At 38.9% G+C, this 9,043-nt stretch overlaps 1 pseudogene; it reads left to right on the forward strand.

Annotated features, from left to right (window-relative positions):
* The first annotated feature begins 2,377 nt into the window (after positions 1-2,377).
* On the forward strand, positions 2,378-4,300 carry LOC148578101 (uncharacterized; annotated as a pseudogene).
* Positions 4,301-9,043: the final 4,743 nt, after the last annotated feature.

Genomic DNA, 9,043 nt, shown 5'->3' on the forward strand with positions numbered 1-9,043 from the left:
TTCATCTCCTTCACCTTGAAAGGTCCTTCCCATCTAGAGCGGAGCTTACCAGGCATTAATCGGAGCCTTGAGTTGTAGAGGAGGACCTCATCACCTTCTTGAAAGTCCTTCTTCCGGATGTGATGGTCATGGAATGCTTTAGTCTTTTCCTTGTAGATTTGGGCATTCTCATATGACTCGTTCCTCAAACATTCAAGCTCCTCTAGTTGTATCTTCCTAGCTTCACCCGCCTTGGCTAGATCCATGTTGCACTGCTTTACCGCCCAATAGGCTCGATGCTCAATCTCCACCGGGAGGTGGCATGCCTTACCATAGACGATCCGGAAAGGACTCATCCCTATCAGAGTCTTGTAGGCCGTTCTATACGCCCATAATGCATCTCCTAACCGGAGGCTCCAATCCTTTCTTTGCGGATTGACCACTTTCTCCAAGATTCTCTTGATTTCCCAGTTGGACACTTCCGCTTGTCCATTTGTTTGCGGATGATAAGCAGTGGCAACCTTATGCGACACTCCATAGCGCTTGAGCAATGCTTCTACCTTCCTGTTACAAAAGTGGGATCCTTGGTCGCTCACGATTGCTCGTGGCGACCCATAACGGCATACAATGTGATTCCTTATGAAAGAAACAACGGCATTGGCGTCATCAAGGCGGGTAGGTATGGCCTCTACCCACTTTGACACGTAGTCAACCGCTAACAGAATATACAGATACCCACTAAAGTTGGAAAACAGTCCCATAAAGTCAATGCCCCATTGATAAACCCCGTTTTGACGGTTTATCCTGTATTGATTTTAAGAGATTTTATCACCTTTTACCCACATTTATTCAATGAAATAGCATGGTTTTGTGATTGTCTCCTTATTTGTGCTTAGATGTGAAAACATGCTTTTAGACCCTTAATTTGATGGTTTTAATCTCCCTTTGATTCCACTAGATGCCTTGATATGTTTGTTAGTGATTTCAGATTGAAAAGGCTAGGAATGGATCAAAGGAGTGAAGAGGAAAGCATGCAAAGTGGAGAAATCATGAAAAGTCAAAGAAGTTGAACTCGCCCATGGACGCGCGCGCGCACCTGCGAATCACCCCATGGACGCGTACGCGTGCTGTGCGCGTACGCGTCGGTGCTGGTTTATAATTTTTTAATGAAAACGTGACCAACGAATTCTCAAGGGTTGTGGGGCCCAATCCCAACCAACTTTGGCGCCAAAGATGCTATTTAAAGCCAAGGATTGAAGAGCAATGGGGATTCCAATCATACACACTCATTAGGATTAGTTTAGAGTTAGTTTCTAGAGAGAGAAGCTCTCTCTTCTCTCTAGAATTAGGATTAGGATTAGGTTTAGTTCTTAGATCTAGGTTTTAATCTTTGCTTTCTTCCACTTCTATCTCTCAATTCTTTGTTGCTACATTCAATCTTCTTCTATTCTTTTGTTGTAATTTCCTTTATGTTGTTCTTATATTTTGTTGTAGATCTAGTATTGTTCCTTCTACATTCTTCCAATTCAATAAGAGGTAATTCATAATAAATGTGTCTTCTTTGCTTTTCTATTGTTGATCTCCTGTTTTTGTAGTTGTAGATTCCTTTAATTCTTGCATTTAATAATGTTTACTTCTATTGCAATTTATGTGTTTGTTGAAATGTCTCTTTTAGTTTTAGTGTAGATTTTGTTCCTCTTGGCCTAGGTAGAGTGATTAGTGACACTTGAGTTATCTAATTCCTTTGTTGATTCATAATTGGAGAGATTGCTAATTGGTTTGGAGTACACTAAAGCTAGTCTTTCCTTGGGAGTTGGCTAGAACTTGTGGCTCAAGTCAATTCATCCACTTGACTTTCCTTTATTTAGTAAGGGTTAACTAAGTGGTAGCAATGAACAATTCTCATCACAATTGAGAAGGATAACTAGGATAGGACTTCTAGTTCTCACACCTTACCAAGAGCCTTTTATAGTTGTTAGTTTACTTTTCTTGCCATTTATAATTCTTGTCTAAAAATCCTAAAAACCCCAAATATAACTCACAACCGATAACAAGACACTTCATTACAATTCCTAGGGAGAACGACCCGAGGTCCAATACTTTGGTTTATAAATTTTAGGGGTTTGTACTAGTGACAAACAACTTTTCGTATGAAAGGATTATTGCTTGGTTTAGAAACTATACTTTACAACGAGATTTTATTAGTGAATTTCTAAACCGTCAAAAATTTGTTCATCAAAATGGCACCGTTGCCAGGGAATTGCAATGGTGTTATGTTATTGGTTATTGTATATATGTGAATAGTGTGAATATGTTTGCTTTTGTTAGCTCTTGCTAGTTTTAGGATTTAATTTTCTTGCTTCTTATTTGATTTTGTTTTCATTTTCTTCTTGCTATCATGAATTCTCACCTTGGCTATGAGTTTGGTTATCAACATGTTGTAGGAAATGAGGACTATAATGAAGATCTGTATCAAGAATGGGATGACCAAAGGTGGGAGGAGCCATATGCATATGATCAATCTTCATGGCAACAACCTCCACCAATGCACTATGAAGAAGAGCCATTCTATGATGCATACCAATCCAATGGCTATGGTAACTCACCTTGTAATTTTCAAGAACCACCACCATATGCCTATGATCCATACCCTCAACATAACTCCCAACCATACTCACAAGCCCCTTCTTACCAACCATCTTCATATGACCCTAATCCATATCCATCCTACCAACAACCATATTAGCAATATGAACCACACATAGAGCCACCACCACGCCAACATCAACATTTTCAAGAGCCACCTCCTCCACATTATTACCAAGATGAATCACCTCCAATATATGAAAATTTTCAACCACAAGATGAATACTACTTTCCACCACAACCTCCCATGGAAGAATACTCATATCCAGTGATCCAAGAGCCACATGATCCTAATCATATTATCCAAGAGGAACAAGAGTCAAGGGATCGTCTCAAGGAAGCATTGGATCAATTTCAAGCAACCATGGAGTGTGTTGTGCAACAAGTGGAAAGAGTGGAAAACATAGAACCACCACAACTCTACCAAGAAGAACCACCTTCCTACTATGAACCCTTCCCCCAATTTAATGAATCCTTCTGTCCACCCCAACCTCCAATGGATAACATCCTTGGTGTTCTTGTTCAAGGGCAAGAAGAGATGAAAAGGGATGTGCAAAATTTCATGGCCGCCTTGGATGCGGTAACAAATCAATTAGCCTCCCAATGCTTGAACACTCAAGGAACTATCATGGCTACATGTGGAGAATCAAATGAAGAACATAGCATGAAGGAGAGATTGGAAACTCCGGTGGGAAATGAAGAAAGTTGCTTTGTATTAGAACAATTGGAGGAAGCTTTAATTGTTGAAGACAAGGAAGAAGTGGTAGAAGACTTAGGAGATGCGGAGCCTCCATGGGAACATAGAGTTGAAGAAAACCCCTCCAAGATGATTGAAATTGATGCTAGGGAGGAAAGTGCACACCTTCCAAGGCATATTCCATATGAAGACTTGGATGGGATAGAGCAAGAACTGAGTTCCCATGGCAATGAAGAGCAAGCATCAAGTCCTAGTGGTGGAGAATCCTTTGAACTTGAAGAACCTTCTCCCAGTGCATTCGAAAAGGTTGTGGAGGTAAACTCCTTTCACCCTCCCAATTATAGTTTGATTAAGGGAAAAGGCTTAGATAGTTTGATTATTAATGAACAAAGGATTGAATTAGAGAAATCTTGTGAAGAGGTGGAAGTCCCTAGAAATAGAAGAACAGGGGTTGGTTATGCTTTGTCAAGATCTTTGGAAGCATCTTTGCCTAGGTGGCCATCTACTCCTTCACTTGAGTGGGTAAAATTCATTTCTATTAGCTTTATTGTCCCACTTGAGTATGGCTTGCTTGAAACGGATGGTCAACTTAGGATCCTTTGTGGGATGAAGCGTAAGCGAAAGATGTTTCGTGGTTGGCGTTACAAATCAAGGCTCATTATGGTTGATGCATCAAACATGAGATATAAAGGTTGGAGTAGTGCTCAAATAGATGGGTCTAGGAGGATTGTTGGCCACTATATAGAGAATTCACCTTACTCACCACCCGATTGGACTAATAATGATGATCAACCTCAAGACGGGTGTGAAAACAAAGTGTGGGATCCCGGATTACAAGAAGAGGATCAACTTTGGGAGCCCCAAGCTTGTGAAGAACTCCATCAAGACTTGGCTCAATCCATGAAGAATCTTGGGGCACAATGGAGAACCAAGCATTGGTAGGAGTTCCAAGATGAATACAAGCACAAGCCACCTTAATGAGGAGCTCCCCATAAGTCCAACTTAAGGACAATAAATAAAAGTGCTAGGTGGGAGACAACCCACCATGGTAAAATTCTTTCATTTTCTCTTTTGTACATATTGATAGAATTAGTTTAATTTCATGTTTTGTTTAGATAGTTGAGTTTAATTGGTAGTTTAGTATGTTAAATAAGGTTTTAGGGTGTTTTGGTAGATGCTTGGAGGTTTAGAATGCTGAGATTGGTGCAAAAACAAAAAAAAATTGAAAAATAGAGCACCATTCACGCGTACACGTACATGGCGCGTACGCGCACTTCAAGCATTTTCGACCATTTACGCGTCCGCGTACATGCAGAAGTTCCACTCCCAGCTAGCAAACCCGAGAGTTAGGCCCTTACTGTGCGAATGTTGATCCCCAGGCCCAACACCATCCGCGCATCCGCGCACCTGGCGCGTACGCGCCCATCATGCTGAATTCGCAACACACGCGCAAGCGCACATGCCGCGCGCGCGTCGATTAGGCCACCTGCACTCTTGGTACTTTTACCAGAGAGTTGTGCCAACTCTGGGCCAACATTAGGTGGCCGGCCTGGCTAGCCATACACGCAGATGCGCAAGGTACGCGTCCGCGCCCATGCCCACAACCCCATCTACGCGTGAGCGCAGAGTACGCGTCCGCGCCTCCCTCTCTATTTCCACCACCCGCGCGCCCGTGCCATGCGTGCGTGCACGTGGATGCTCTTTCTTCCATCCATTTCTTTTCTTCTCCTCTTTCCATTTCTTCCCTTCTCCTTTCTTCTTCCCTCCTCCTACCCCTCATCCAACACTTCCAAACACCATCAATAACCAATTATTTTAGTTACCTAGTTAGTTAGTTAGTTAGTCGATTAGTTAGTTTTAGTTTAGTTTTCATTTTATTTTCTATCTTTTTCATTGTAAGTGTTGGATTGTTATTCTTGTTTACCATTAATTGCTGTTGGGTATTAAAAAGGGGATGTTATCTTAACATCATTATGTGTATAAACTTCGTTGGATTCTATGATTGAGGTTATATTTTGCTACTTGGTTTTGAGTTTTTCATGCTTACCTTTTGAAAACTACCAAGTGATGAGAATTGCCTTCGAACTTGTAATTCTTTTGAATTGCATGATTTGGCCACCATGTGATTTGAACCGTATTCTTTAATTAGGCAATCTCTTAATGGATGATGTTGAGCATTTACCTTAATGCATTGTTTTTCATGATTATATCCATCCATATGTTTGACTTGAATGCTTTCATGCTTCTCTAATGCTTGTCTTACCTTACAAGCTTACTTCAAGCATCTCAAGCACACTAGGATAAGTGACGTGCATGCTTCTTTTGTGACATAGCTCTTTATACTAATGTGTGTTCTAAACCGCGCAATTTAGAATTCACACACCTAATATTTCTTAATGTCACACTAATTCACTCACTCAATTCTAGTGATTTACCTCATTCCAACAATGTATGCTTCCTTGCTTTTATATCTTCTCATCTTATGGTGTTGTATTTTTGTTTTTCATGATAAATGCACCACAAGCAAACATGGAAGCAAGACTAAGAACACGCAGCAATCCAGAGACTCGCCGTACCCCCTTGCTCATCTTTGAGTGCATCGAGGACGGTGCAAACTTTTAAGTGTGGGGAGGTCGTCCGACCGGTCGGTGATTTTCGGTGACAAATTTCTAATCCCAACACTTTTGCATTTCATTTTAGGTTTTTAGGATTTTTACTTTCATTTTCTTATTTTTGCATATGTATACACAATAAGCTTAGTCAAAATAATGAAATTTTTCAAATAATGAAAATTTTCAAGATTTCTATCTATAGGGCATCTCAATTGATTTGAGTGAAAACCTTTCATAGAACTTGCTTGAATTATATATATTGTGGATCATGTTTTTGAGCTAAGAACACAAGCAAGTGAGATTTGAGCCTAATGGTGTGGCTATATCTTATAGTCACTTATTCTCCTTCTTGTGTGCAATTGTTTTCTCTCTATGAGTGTAATCCTTGATTTGTTTGATTCTTTATGTCCATTATTTTGTGTATTCATGCATTTATATGATTGAGGCCATCATTTCATTAGCTCACTTACCCAAATGGCCTTACCTTTTATCTTCCTTTGTTAGCCAAATTTGAGCCTACGCTTAACCCACTTATTCTTTAATTTAGCACATTACTAGCCTTAGAGCGAAAAACAATAAATGTCCTTAATTTAGATCTTTGATTAGCTTAGGCTAGTGTGTGTGAGTATCATTCAAGTGTGGAAACCTTGGGACATTGGGTGAATAAAAGGGTAGTTTTGTAATGTTATTGGAAATATTGGGAATTGGGTACATACTCATGTATTGATCAAATGTAAAACCTTATGCATTGAGGTTCTTGTATATAAAAAGAAAAAAAATAAGAAAAACAAAAGAAAAAGAAAAGAAAAATAATATGGAAAAGAAAAAAAATAGAAAAAGGAAAAAAAAAGAAGAAGAAAAAAAAATAATAAAAAGGGGACAAAATGCCCCAAAGCAAGGTCCAATAAAATCAATGCATAAGTGTTGCGAAATGAAAAAGAAAATGCATGAGTATGTGAAAATGTGAAGAATGGGTAGTTAGGTTAGAACTTAATTGTATAGGATGTCATAGGTTAGGTGGGAAGTCTAAGCTTATCAAAGATTCAAACTTCAAGCTCACTTGACCATATATGCATCCTACCTTGACCCTAACCCCATTACAACCCAAAGAAAAGACCTCATGATACTTGTATGCATGCATGAAATGTATGTCGATTGTTAGAAGAAAAACAAATCTTGGAAAGCATGATTAGGGGAGAATTGAGAGAATCGACCCTAAACACTTGAGCGAATAGAGTGCAAACACTACCGGTGAGGGTTTGATGCTCAATTACATGTTTTCACCTATGATCATCTCTTTTCATGCAAGTTTGTAAAATATTTAATAACTCAATTCAATTGTGGATTAGGCTTGCTAGTCCTTAGCCCTTGTGCATATATACTTCTTGGGAATTGATTTATTTTGACCAAGCAATTGCATTCATTTAGATAGTTGCATATAGGTAGATTGCATTTAATTAGTTTCCATTGAATAAATGCCATGCCCTTTGCTTCATTCTTGGTTTAAGCATGAGGACATGCTTGGTTTAAGTGTGGGGAGGTTGATAAACCCCGTTTTGATGGTTTATCCTATATTGATTTTAAGAGATTTTATCACATTTTACCCACATTTATTCAATGAAATAGCATGGTTTTGTGATTGTCTCCTTATTTGTGCTTAGATGTGAAAACATGCTTTTAGACCCTTAATTTGATGGTTTTAATCCCCCTTTGATTCCACTAGATGCCTTGATATGTTTGTTAGTGATTTCAGATTGAAAAGGCTAGGAATGGATCAAAGGAGTGAAGAGGAAAGCATGCAAAGTGGAGAAATCATGAAAAGTCAAAGAAGTTGAACTCGCCCATGGACGCGCGTGCGCACCTGGCGCTTGCGCGCACCTGCGAATCACCCCATGGACGCGTACGCGTGCTGTGCGCGTACGCGTCGGTGCTGGTTTATAATTTTTTAATGAAAACGTGACCAACGAATTCTCAAGGGTTGTGGGGCCCAATCCCAACCAACTTTGGCGCCAAAGATGCTATTTAAAGCCAAGGATTGAAGAGCAATGGGGATTCCAATCATACACACTCATTAGGATTAGTTTAGAGTTAGTTTCTAGAGAGAGAAGCTCTCTCTTCTCTCTAGAATTAGGATTAGGATTAGGTTTAGTTCTTAGATCTAGGTTTTAATCTTTGCTTTCTTCCACTTCTATCTCTCAATTCTTTGTTGCTACATTCAATCTTCTTCTATTCTTTTGTTGTAATTTCCTTTATGTTGTTCTTATATTTTGTTGTCGATCTAGTATTGTTCCTTCTACATTCTTCCAATTCAATAAGAGGTAATTCATAATAAATGTGTCTTCTTTGCTTTTCTATTGTTGATCTCTTGTTTTTGTAGTTGTAGATTCCTTTAATTCTTGCATTTAATAATGTTTACTTCTATTGCACTTTATGTGTTTGTTGAAATGTCTCTTTTAGTTTTAGTGTAGATTTTGTTCCTCTTGGCCTAGGTAGAGTGATTAGTGACACTTGAGTTATCTAATTCCTTTGTTGATTGATAATTGGAGAGATTGCTAATTGGTTTGGAGTGCACTAAAGCTAGTCTTTCCTTGGGAGTTGGCTAGAACTTGTGGCTCAAGCCAATTCATCCACTTGACTTTTCTTTATTTAGTAAGGGTTAACTAAGTGGTAGCAATGAACAATTCTCATCACAATTGAGAAGAATAACTAGGATAGGACTTCTAGTTCTCACACCTTACCAAGAGCCTTTTATAGTTGTTAGTTTACTTTTCTTTCCATTTATAATTCTTGTCTAAAAATCCTAAAAACCCCAAATATAACTCACAACCGATAACAAGACACTTCATTACAATTCCTAGGGAGAACGACCCAAGGTCCAATACTTCGGTTTATAAATTTTAGGGGTTTGTACTAGTGACAAACAACTTTTCGTATGAAAGGATTATTGCTTGGTTTAGAAACTATACTTTACAACGAGATTTTATTAGTAAATTTCTAAACCGTCAAAAATATGTTCATCACCCATGCATACATCAAATATCTCACAGAACAACATAGGTTGCTGAGGCATTTCATCCCTTTGGGATGCGTTTCCTGACTTCTGACACTG

The sequence above is a fragment of the Arachis ipaensis genome, chromosome B1 (assembly GCF_059453495.1).
Source record: "Arachis ipaensis isolate K30076 ecotype BB chromosome B1, ASM5945349v1, whole genome shotgun sequence".
Lineage (NCBI taxonomy): Eukaryota > Viridiplantae > Streptophyta > Magnoliopsida > Fabales > Fabaceae > Arachis > Arachis ipaensis.